The sequence below is a fragment of the Chrysochloris asiatica genome, unplaced genomic scaffold (genome assembly GCF_000296735.1).
Source record: "Chrysochloris asiatica unplaced genomic scaffold, ChrAsi1.0 scaffold00047, whole genome shotgun sequence".
Classification (NCBI taxonomy): Eukaryota; Metazoa; Chordata; class Mammalia; order Afrosoricida; family Chrysochloridae; genus Chrysochloris; species Chrysochloris asiatica.
In genome coordinates, this window is record NW_006408565.1 from 13321674 (window position 1) to 13333659 (window position 11986).

At 42.7% G+C, this 11986-nt stretch overlaps 1 pseudogene; it reads right to left on the reverse strand.

Moving 5' to 3' along the window:
- Positions 1–729: 729 nt before the first annotated feature.
- Positions 730–10632, reverse strand: LOC102841832 (annotated as a pseudogene).
- Positions 10633–11986: the final 1354 nt, after the last annotated feature.

Sequence of the window (11986 nt, forward strand, 5' to 3'; positions counted from 1 at the left end):
AGTAAATAAACCACAGAACCTAGTATATGAATCCAAATTGATTTTGATTCCACATCATACATTCTTTTTTTTTTTTAATGCCAGGTATCAGAATAGTTCTTTTATTTAATTTATTCATAACAGTATGGAATGAAAGTAGAATGGCAGATCTTTGCACTTTAGGGAAAGTTGTGTGCATGTTACCATATATCTTGGTTTCAGTGGAGTACCAGAGTAAATTGCCTCACACACAACCCACTTCCACACCCAACCTGGCCCGCCAGTTCCTGTCTGCCTTTCCCACCAATCAACTTGAGATGCCTCAAACCTAAACAGTTCTCATTGAACTGTATACAACAATGAGGTCAATAATGGACGCCACCAAGTGCCCTCACATCAACTGTAACCTTTGGGATTAAATATTCTGGAACAGGGCAAGGGAACTAGGATCAAAGCCAGGTGAGGATTTTAAAGGAAGAATTGAAAAAAACAAAAACAAAAACAAAAAAAACACAAAGAATAACAAATTAATTAAATTCCAAGAAAAGTGCTATTGGGGGGAAATAGTTTGAGCTGTTGTTCTGAACTGTCCCATAAGAAAGGAGCTCCAGGCAGAAGCTCTGCAAACAAAGGGAGCTTCAGTCAAGATCTGTAGAGTCTGGGTCTGCAGAGCTGGATAACCTGAGGACCACCCCGCATCCTGCACCCCCGTAATCCATCAAGTCTACAGGGAGAGTCAGGGAGAGTCGTTCAGTTCCATCGCAGAGTACTCTCCAATATAGCATAGTTGTCTTTCAAGCTCTTCAATTCCAGGAAGTGCTTGGCGCGTTTACTCTTTTGACTGAAGGGGAGGTACGTCACCTGGATTGTTGTTGGAGAGACTTCAGGAGACTGGGTGAGGTCTTTGGCTGCTGATTGGTGGTGGCACTGAGACCTCCAACTTCATGCTTTAACCACAATGACCAGCACTTGATAGTGCAGGTACTCACTCTGGCCAAAGACCCTTGTCTCATAGTGAGCTGTCGCATAGCCATCCAGCAAAGGGATCAGTGAGGGCCTTGCACACACCCTTGAAAGGAGTACCAGTGTTTGGAAGATCTAGTAGGTAGGAGCAGAAAATCCTGCCCATTAAGGAATGGGATGCTGGCCTTCAGCTTGAAATGGGATTTCAGAGGAAGGGATGGCATCCTGAGCTTTCATCCTGTACAGGTAGCTGTAGCAGTTTTATTTTCCCTGCATTTTCAGCTGTAGCAGTCTGACATCATCATCTGCAAGGAGCTGGGGTTTGTACTTGATATCCTAAACCCTGGATAGTCAAATAGCAATTTCCTCTTTGAGATCCTTCGGGACATTGCATCCCCTTTGAGATTTCACTGCAAAGCGCATGATTTGCCTCTTCAAAAAAATAAATAACAGGACAAAGCCTAGGCTCCTGTAGCCCATTACCAAGACAACATCCACCCCCGGACAGGCAGTTACTGCTGGACCAAGGGCTACCCACCACTTGCCTATTCAGCCTGGGTCCCACCAGAGGCAACAGTGTTTAGGTTTCCCTGAGCTCCCAGGCTATTTCCTTAGAGAGGGGACGGGAGGGGGAAACCAACTGTGACTGGGCCTGAAAACATTCCGATCATGCATTCTTCTGCACTCCTGCTCACCCCAGAACTCAGAGCCATCCATTTCCTACTGCCTGAAGGTGCAGGGACCTCCAGCTCTTGCCCTGGGAGAATCCCAACTCCTTCCCTGCAACATCAGAACAAAAACTGACAACCATTCAGAATCATAGTTTGGCTTGAATGAGGACATTCTTTCTCCACCCCTCAAAGTCTGTGGTTCATTTATTTGGAACTTTGAGACCTGAACAATCAGCCCTTTAGATCACAGCTAGGTAGCTGAGAGGGCGTTCAACTATTTGAAATTCAAGTAGGCAACTGTCTTTTTTCCAAGCTGAGAAATGTTCTTCACGTTTCAAAAGAATAAACAAGTACCCCAGCTCTAATAGTCATTGTGGCCCAGAAGAACACCCTTAAGAATGGGAAGGGAAGAACTAGAGCTGATGTTTTCCTAGCTGCACCCCACACCCTAGATGCCTACCTCACTCTCTTGCTGGTGACTTGGGGGATGCTCAGAGGGAGGGGCTATCTAGATGTGTTTGTTTATTTCTTCCCATAGGAGATGGTCACTGATCCCTTCTGGATGAGGGCTTCCCGGGTTTCTGTGGAACACTGTGTAACACAGCAGGCACTGTGCCCTGCTGTGTCCTAGAGCACATGAGGGACAGTCCTTGACAGAAGGAAAACAGACTTGTCCGAACTGATCACAGACAAGGACAAATCCTGAGGTTGGAGTCCAACACTTAATTTCTTTTCCCATCTGGTTCACCTCTTAGTTTTTAGGTGAAGCTCAGAAAGAAGTCCTTTCTTCCCCAAAACTTGCCCATACCTTTCAGGTACTGGCCTCACCCTACCAGAATCCCTAGGTCCCCCTCATCGGGGCTCTTGAGGCAGGTATGTGCATCCCCACAAACCCCTATGCTACTAATATGAATTGCATCTCATAGGAAAAGGTTGATATATTCTTATGCTAAGCACCTAGTGCAAGTGATCAGATCACCCACTCAGCTGCTAACTGAAAAGTTGGAGATTAAAGTCTACCCAGGGAGCACCTCGGAAGTGACTCTGAAGAAAAAAAATCATCCACTGATAATTCTACAGAGCGTAGTTCTACTATGAACAGGGTCACCATGAATCAGAGTGAACTGGACTGAGATTGGTTTTTATTATGCTAAGAGTGGTCCATCCCAGTCCTCACAGTGGGTGAAGTTGACAAAGGCAAAGAAAGTGAGAGGGAACCCAGCATCTCATCCTGCTAAGGAGAAATAAACACTGCAAGAATTAGCAGGAACAGGATATTTACATGTCTCCCTGCAGATTGTTTATTACTTGCAAGGACAAAAATTGTAATTTATACAATGGAAAAAGCCCACCACCCCTTAACCTGGTAATAAAAATTAGCATCACCATTGCAGGGCGTTCCTGGAAGTGATATATTGAGAAGCACACAATATCACTTTTGTAAGAGTTTAGCTGGAAATTCATAACCTGAATTGAATTATGAGGAGTCATTAGACACACCCAAACGAAGCAACATTCTATAAAATAACTGGTTTCTATTCTTCAGAATTTCAGTGTCACAAAAGACAAAGGCAGAGTTGTTGCTCGAGACAACTAAACATAACACACAACCTTGAACTGGATCCTGTCCAAATGGAGAAAGAATGCTAACAAGATTATTATTAGACTGCCTGAAAGAATTCGAATATGGATGTTAGATTGTTGTTGTTGTTAAGTGCCGTCGAGTCGGTTCCGACCCATAGCGACCCTGTACAGGGTTTCCGAGGGTATAAATCCTTACGGGAGTAGAAAGCCTCATCTTTCTCCCGCGGAGCAGCTGGTAGTTTCGAACAGCTGACCTTAAGGTTCGCAGCCCGATTCGTAACCACTACACATTAGACAGTAGTATTATATCAAGGTTAAACTTCCTGAGTTTGGTTATGTATGAGGATATCCTTGTTCTTAGGAAACATACTGAAGTGTTAAGGAGTCAAAGGGCACAATGTCTGCTGTTGTTGTTGTTAAGTGCTGTACTGTTGAGTCAGTTCAGACCCATACTGACCCTGTATAGGATTTCCGAGGAGTGGCTGGTGAGCTTGAACTCCTGACCTTGCAGTTCAAACGATTTTGCAATCCAGCGCATTAACCCACAGCGCCATAGTAATCTACTCAGAAATGATTCTGAAAAAATTAAGTACGTGTCTATGTATATATTGTTGTCATTAGGTGCCGTCTAGTAGATTCTGACTCTTGGTGGTCCCCTGTGTGCAGAGTAGAACTGTACTTCATAGCATCTTGAAGACTGACCTTTCAGAAGCAGATTGCGGCCTGGCTTCTGAGGCATCTCTGGGTGGGTTCAAACTGCCACCCTTTTGGCTAGTAGTCCAGTGCTTAACATTTGCACCACCCAAGGACTCCGTGTGTGTTTGCTGCTGTTGTTAGATGCTATTGAGTGAGTTTTGGCTTATAATGACCAAGTAAAACTACCCCATAGGGTTTTCAAATTTGTAATCTTCATGGGAGTACATACTACAGAGCTACTAGGTGGGTTTCAACCAACAGCTTTTGACTAATAATCAAGTGCTTAACACTTGAACTATCAGAGTTCCATACATATGCACACATGTAGTTACTGCATATGTATATAGCTAGATAGATAGATAGATCCAAGTGCCGTGGAGTCAGTTCCAACTCACAGCAACCCTATATAGGGCTTCCGAGGAGCGGCTGGTGTGTTTGAACTTCTGACCTTGAAGTTCAAACCAACCTTGCAGTTCAGTGCTTATCATACAGTGCCATACCAGGACCCCACCAGCTGCTCTAGGAAACCCTATATAGGGTTGTTATGAGCTAGAACTGACTTGACGGTACACAAAAACAACTATATATATATATATATGTAGAACGGAGAGTAAAATAAATAAAACGGAAAAAAAAAGTCAATCTGTGTAAAACTTATCTCAGAGTTCTTTGCACTATTTTGCAACTTTTCTGTTCTTGTGAAATTATTTCAAAATAAAAGAAACATCATAGAGGTTCAGAATGAGGGAAATCCCCAACTGAAATCTCGTAATGCCTCTGACAGTAACTGAGGTGCCATTGTTGTTGTTGTTAAGTGCTGTCGAGTCGGGTCCGACCCATAGCGACCCTGTACAGGGTTTCCGAGGGTGTAAATCTTTACAGGAGTAGAAAGCCTCTTCTTTCTCCCACGGAGCAGCTGGTAGTGCCATAGCTCATTCTATTATTTCTGTTTTCAACGACTTTTTTGGTGGGTTAGTTGGTTTCCCTTTTGCTAGCAGCCGGGGAGACAGTCCAGTCCTTAGATCATCATCACTGGGCCACGGTGTCTGGCAGACAGGGCTGGGATTTGCAGACAGACGAGCTTGCAACATGGCGGGAGCCGGTTCACCCACTCTGCTTCTTTGCCAAGTGAAAATGCCAAGGATTCTGAGCCTCTGCCTGGGCTGGAAAGTGGAAGGGGGAGGAAGTGCTGTTGTGACTTCTCCAAAAAAGTTGTTCCTGGTTCCTTCCCTGACAGACTTTAGTCCAGCACACACGTCTGCCACCCAATCATCTCAAGTGAGGCAAGAGAGTCTGCAGAACTGTCCCACCATTTCTCCAGTTCCTGCTTGTCAAGGGGTCGTCATTTTCAAAGAGGCACTGTGAACCCCAACTCTAAGTCCAGACTGCTAGGTGGTGCAGTGACAGAATTCTCACTTTCTGTGTGGGAGACTTAGGTTCAGTGCCTTGCCAATGGACCTCAAGTACCTGGCCAATGGACCTCAACCACACATCTGTTCATGTTGGCTTGTGTCACTGTGAGATGCTGAATAGGTTTCCACAGACCCTCCAGACTAAGACTAGGAAGAATCTGTTTCTGAAAACCAGTCAATGGACCAATGCTTTTGTGCATGGGGTTGCCATGAGTCAGGGCTGACTCTCTGGTAGTTAACAACAGTTACAGCAAGTAACTTGCTTGAGCAAGCCTTACCACCTCCATAAGTATGTTTCCCCTCTCAATAAAGTGAGGACCACGCACATAGCCACTGATATTATTTACTGGGATGCTTCATGTAAACAACCGGTTCGAAACTAAATGACCATCAGTGAAAGAAATGGATAAACAAACTGGTACATACACACAATGGATACTGTTCAATATTAAAAACAGCGATGAATCTGTGAAATACCTCATAACATGGATAAATCTGAAGGACATTATGCTGAGTGAAATAAGTCAGTCATAAAAAGACAAATATTACAGGCGATCACTATTATTTTTTTAAAATCCTCACCACTGGGCTAGTAAATAACATCATGAAAAATGGAGAAAAGATTGAAGTTGTCAAAGATTTCATTTTGTTTGGATCCACAATTAACATTCATGGAAGCAGCAGTCAAGAAGTCACACTACATATTGCATTAAGCAAATGTGCTGCAGAAGACTTCTTTAAAGTGTTCAAGGGTAAGGTGTCAGTTTGAGGACTAATGTTTGCCTGACCCAAGCCATGGTATTTTCAATAACCTCCTATGCATGCAAAAGTTGAACATTGAAGAATTGATGCATTTGAGTTATAATGGCAGAGGAGAATATTAAAAGTACCACGGACTGCCAGAGGACAAGTTTGTGTTGGAAGAAGTACCACCAGAGTGCTCTGTAGAAGCCAAGATGGCCAGATTTTGTCTCTCATATTTTGGCCATATCATCAGGAGGGACCATTCCCTGAAGAATAACATCATGCTTGGTAAAGTGTTGTTTAGTGCTGTTGAGTTGGTTCTGATCCATAGCGACTCTGTATAGGGTTTCTGGGGTGAGTGGCTGGTGAGCTTGAACCACAGACCTTGCAGTTCAAACTGAATTTGCAGTCTAGCACATTAACCACAGCACCACACCAGGACTCCTGGTAAAGTGTAGGGTCATCGAAAAAGAGGGAGGCCCCCCACGAGATAGATTGGAATAGTGGCAGCAACAATGAGGTCACATGTAGCAGCAACTGTGAGGCAGGCACAGGACCAGGTGGTGGTGTTTTGTTCTGTTATACATAGATGATGTAGGAGAACACACGGTCACTATGGGTCTGAACTGACTCAATGACACCGAGAAACAACAACAATTATGCAAACTGAAGAAAAGGTGTTCACAGGCTAGGAGGGAAACGGGGAGTAATTTATTAGCTAGAGGGTAGATATGTGTTAACTTGAGTGAAGGGAAAGGCAACATACAATAAGAGGGAGATTGGCAAAAAAGATGAATGGGAGCCAGGGAAGACATGAGGAGGAGTGCAAAGGTTCAAGGCAACAGAGTTAAATACTGTAATATACACAGTCCTACAAGAATGGTATAAAACCAAACGGCCACCACTTGTCTGTCTGTCGTGCTGTGGTGGCTTGAGTTGCTGTGATTCTGAGGGCTATGCCACCGGTATTTTAAATAACCAGCAGGGTCACCCATGGTGGACAGGTTTCAGATGAGCTTCCAGACAAAGACAGACTAGGAAGAAAGAGTGACAAACTACTTCCGAATCGCTAATCACTGAAAATCTTATGAATAGCAGAGGAACACTGTCAGATACAGGGCCAAAAAATGAGTCCCTCAAGTTGGAAGGCACTCAAAATGCGACTGAGGAAGAGATGCCTCCTCAAAGTAGAGTGGACCATGATGACGTGAATAGAGTTAAGCTCGTGGGAGAAAAGCTCACAGAACATTGATTTGCTGATGGGCCACAATTCAAAATGAAGAGAAACAGCTGTAAACATCCATTGAAAATCGGAACATGGAATGTATGAAGTATGAATCTGGGAAAATTGGAAGTTGTCAAAACTGAAATGGAACGCATCAACATCGGATATCTTAAGCATTAGTAAGCTGAAATGTGCTGGTATTGGCCATTTTAAATCTGACAACAGATGGTTTACTATGCAGGGAATGACAAATTGAAGAGGAATGGTGTTGCATTCATCGTCAAAAAGAACATATCCAGATAAGTCATGAGGTACAATGCTGTAAGTGATAGGATAATATTCATGTGCCTACAGGGAAGCCCAGTTAATACCACTATTATTTAAATTTATGCACCAACCACTAAAGCCAGTGAGGATGAAATAGAAGAATTCTACTAAGTTCTTCAATCTGAAATAGACCAAATATGCAATCTAGATGTATTACTCATTACTGGTGATTGGAATGCAAAGGTTGGGAGCAAAGAAGAAGGATCAGTAGTTGGAAAATTTGGACTTGGTGATAGAAATTATGCTAGAGAATGAATGATAGATTTCTGCAAAACCAATGATTTGTTTATTTCAAATACCTTCTTTAGACAGCATGAGAGATGACTATACACATGGACCTCACCACATGGAACACATAGAAATCAAATTGACTACATCTGCAGAAAGAGAAGGTGGAAAAGCGCCATATCATCAGTCAAAACAAGGCCAGGGGCAGACTGTGGAACAGACCGTCAATTACTGATATGCAAATTCAAACGGAAGCTGAAGAAAATGAAAACAAGTCCATGAGAGCCAAAATATGACCTTGAATTTATCACACCTGAATTTAGAGATCATCTGAAGAACAGATTTGATACATTAAACACTAAAGACAGAAGACCAGAAGAGTTGTGGGATGACATCAAGACATCATAAGTGAAGAGAGCAAAAAGTCATTAAGAAGACAAGAAAGAAGGAAAAGCTCAAAATGGATGCAGAAGAGACTCTGAAACTTGCTCTCCAGCATAGAGATGCTAAGCAAATGGATGAAATGAGGAGGTCCAAGAGCTGAACAGATTATTTAAAAAATCAGCTTGAGAAGATAAAACCAAATACTATAATAAAATATGGAAAGATTTGGAGTCGGAAAACCAAAAAGGAAGAACATGGTCAGCATTTCTCAAGCTGGGGGAACTAAAGAAAAAATTCAAGCCTCGAGTTTCGTTATTGAAAGATTCTCTGGGCAAATTATTGAATGATGCAGAATGCATCAAGAGAAGATAGAAGGAATACACAGAGTCATTGTATCAAAAGGAAATGGTTAATGTTCAACCATTTCAAGAGGCACCATATAATCAAGAGCCAATGATACTCAGGGAGGAAGTTCAAAGTGCATTGAAGGAATTGACAAAGAACAAGGCACCAGGAAATGATGGAATCAAAATTGAAATTTTTCAAGAAAGTGAGGTAGCACAAGAGGCACTCACTCATCTCTGCCAAGAAATTTGGAAGACAACTATCTGGCTGACTGATTGGAAGAGATCCATATTTGTGCCCATTCCAAAGAGAGGTGCCCCAACGGACTGCGAAAATCATCTGACAATCTCATTGATATCTCAAGCGAGTAAAGTTTTGCTAAAGGTAATACAGAAATGGCTACAATCATACATTGACAGAGAACTTCCAGAGGTTCAAGTTGGATTCAGAAGAGGCCGTGGAATGAGAGATATCATTGCTGATGTCTGATGGATCTTGGCTGAAAGCAGAGAATATCAGAAAGATGTTTACCTGTGCTTTGTTGACTATGCAAAGTCTTTCGACTGTGTGGATTATGACAAGCTATGGACAACATTGAGAAGTATGAGTATTCCAGAACACTTAATTGTACTTCTGAAGAATCTGTACCTGGACCAAGAAGCAGTTGTTCGAACAGAGCATGGGAACACTGGATGTTTTAAAATTGGGAAAGCTGTGTGACAAGGTTGTGTTCTTTCACCATACTTATTCAACCTGTATGCTGAGCAAATAATACGAAGCAAAGAAAATTAAAGACACTTGGAAACAGTCCAGTGGAATAATGTACATTAGCCTTCACTACCCTGAGACCAAGGAGCTCTGGTAGTGTAGTGGTTACAAGTCGGGCTGCCAACCTCAGGGTCAGCAGTTCAAAACTACCAGCTACTCCGTGGGACAAAGATGAGGCTTTCTGCTCCCGTAGAGATTTTCAGCCTCGGAAACCCTGTACAGGGTCGCTATGAGTCGGAACTGATGCCACGGCACATCACAACAACAATAAACCTGAGACCAGAAGAACCAGATGGTACTCAGTTACCACTACCAGTTGCTCTGGAAGGGATCACATTAGAAAGTCCTAGATAGAGTGGGAGAAATATATGGAGCAAAACTCAAAATCATAATAAAGACCAGGCAAACTGATTGCATAGAGATGGGTGGGGCCCTTGAGACTATGGACTTTACCCCCCCTTCAGGTCTGGAACCGAACTTACCACTGGGACTCCACTTTTAGCTAAACAATAAAAAGGTCTATAAGGGAACAATAACACTAGGGTAGTTCACATTCCTTAGGATAATCAACCATTTGAGAAAGAAAGGGCAGGATTTATCCAAGGCCAATGTTTAGACAGATTAGGAAAGAAAGAGGAATGGAAACGGAAAACACGGGGAGGAAGTGGCATGAGTGATGTTACATTGTGGGGACTGCAGTCAATGAGCTGAAACAAATTGTGTGTGAACTGTTGACTGGAAAACTGACCTGCTTGCTCTGTTAATCTTCACCCAATTCACAAAATAAAAAGTTAAAAAAAAAACAACAAAATTAATAAAGAACTGTAAATGCTAAATGAAGTCCTGATGTGGCTCTGTGGGATAAAGCACTGGACTGCAATGTTGGTTTGAACCACAAGGTTGGTGGTTCAAACTCACCAGCAGATGCTCAGAAACACTATATAGGGTCACTGAGTCAGGACTGATGGGACAGCACTTAACAGCCACATGCTAAATGCTCAATAAATGTTTAGTATTATTATTAAGTCCAGGTCCTTCCCTTCTAGACTTGGCAGGCTGGTCAAGAAAACCACACATTTAAAGCAATATCAGTGAAGTCGCTCCTCGGAAACCTTATACAGGGTCGTTATGAGTTGGAACCGATTCATCAATAGTTAACAACAACAAATCAATGAAATCTAATAACTGTTGGTTTCTGGGAAGTGTACTTACTTTGTACTCTGAAAGCACAGTCTGGGTGGAGAGTTGAGGAAGGCTTTCCAGAAGCAGGGATATTTAACACAAACACAAACTGAACTTCTGTCATGTAGCAGATACTTTCCCAGATCCTCTGAACACCACACTAAACAAAACAGAGAAACTTCCATCTTTGTGGAAAGTATGGGCAGATCACAAACAGACATAAGTATCCTAGCCCTGGTGTGGCGCTGTTAGATAAAGCTCTAGACCACAAGGTCGGTTTGAACCATAAGGTTGGCAGTTCAAACTCACCAGTTGCTCCTTGGAAACCCTATACAGGGTAGCTATGAGTTAGAACAGACTCAATGGCACTTAATAACACTAACAACAACATGCCAAGAAGCGATAAGTGCTATCATGGGACATTAAACAGAAAGAGGTTAAGGATTCTACCCATCTGTGAAATGGGGATGCTGCAAATACTTAATAACTCTTATCACAAAGATTAAATGGGACAACACACAGAAAGTACTTGGCCCAGTGTGTCTGACACCAAGTACACACTTCATACTCCAAATGCTTTGCAAATGTTCAAACAGTGTTTATTGATCTGAGCAGATTGTTTCTTTCCATTTACTCATATTTAACAATATCTTCGTCTCTCATACTTCGGACATATTGTCAGGAGGGACCATTCACTGGAAAAGAATATCATTTTGGTAAGGTGGAGAGGATCAGAGAAACAGAGGAAGACCCCCAGTGAGATGGATTGGCCAAGTGGCAGCATCAATGGGCTCAAGCATGGCAACAATAGTGAGGTTGGCCCAGGATTGGGCAGTGTTTTTTGTTCTGTTGTACGTAGGGTGTAGGGTCGCTATGAGTTGGTACTGACTCAATGGCAACTAACAACAACAACAACAACAACAACAACAACAAGTGTCTTTTGAGGGTCTAATATGTACCAGGTCCTGAGTGCAGAGAATCTGTAAACATTGGAAGCTCTTAACAAACAGGCAATTCCATTCCAAATATCTTAGGATAAGAAGTTATCAAGGTTTTACTATGTACTAGGCACTGTTTCAAGCATTTCATCTGTTTTAAGTCATGTAATGTTTACAATTCTATGAGCTAAGCACTGTTTTACAGATGAGGAACCAATCATGGAGACAATTTGCACACAGTTACAGGGTACGTGCAAAAGTGGCACAGTTAAAACTCTGCACCAGGAAAGGTGATGTGGGAGCTCCAAGATGAGGTCCCTAACAGGACTGATCAGGGAAGGCTTCCTGGAGGTGGTTCTGTCTAAGCTGATGTTTGCAAAGTGACTAGGTATTAGTTGGACAGATGGTTCATGCAGAGGAAACAGCTTGTGGGGAAAAAAAAGCCTGGTGAGGAGAGAAAGTAGTGTCTAGCTGGTCCCAGAACAGGGAGAGGAGAGACAAAGATGGACAGAAGGGCAGGGCTGGTCACACTACGCTAAC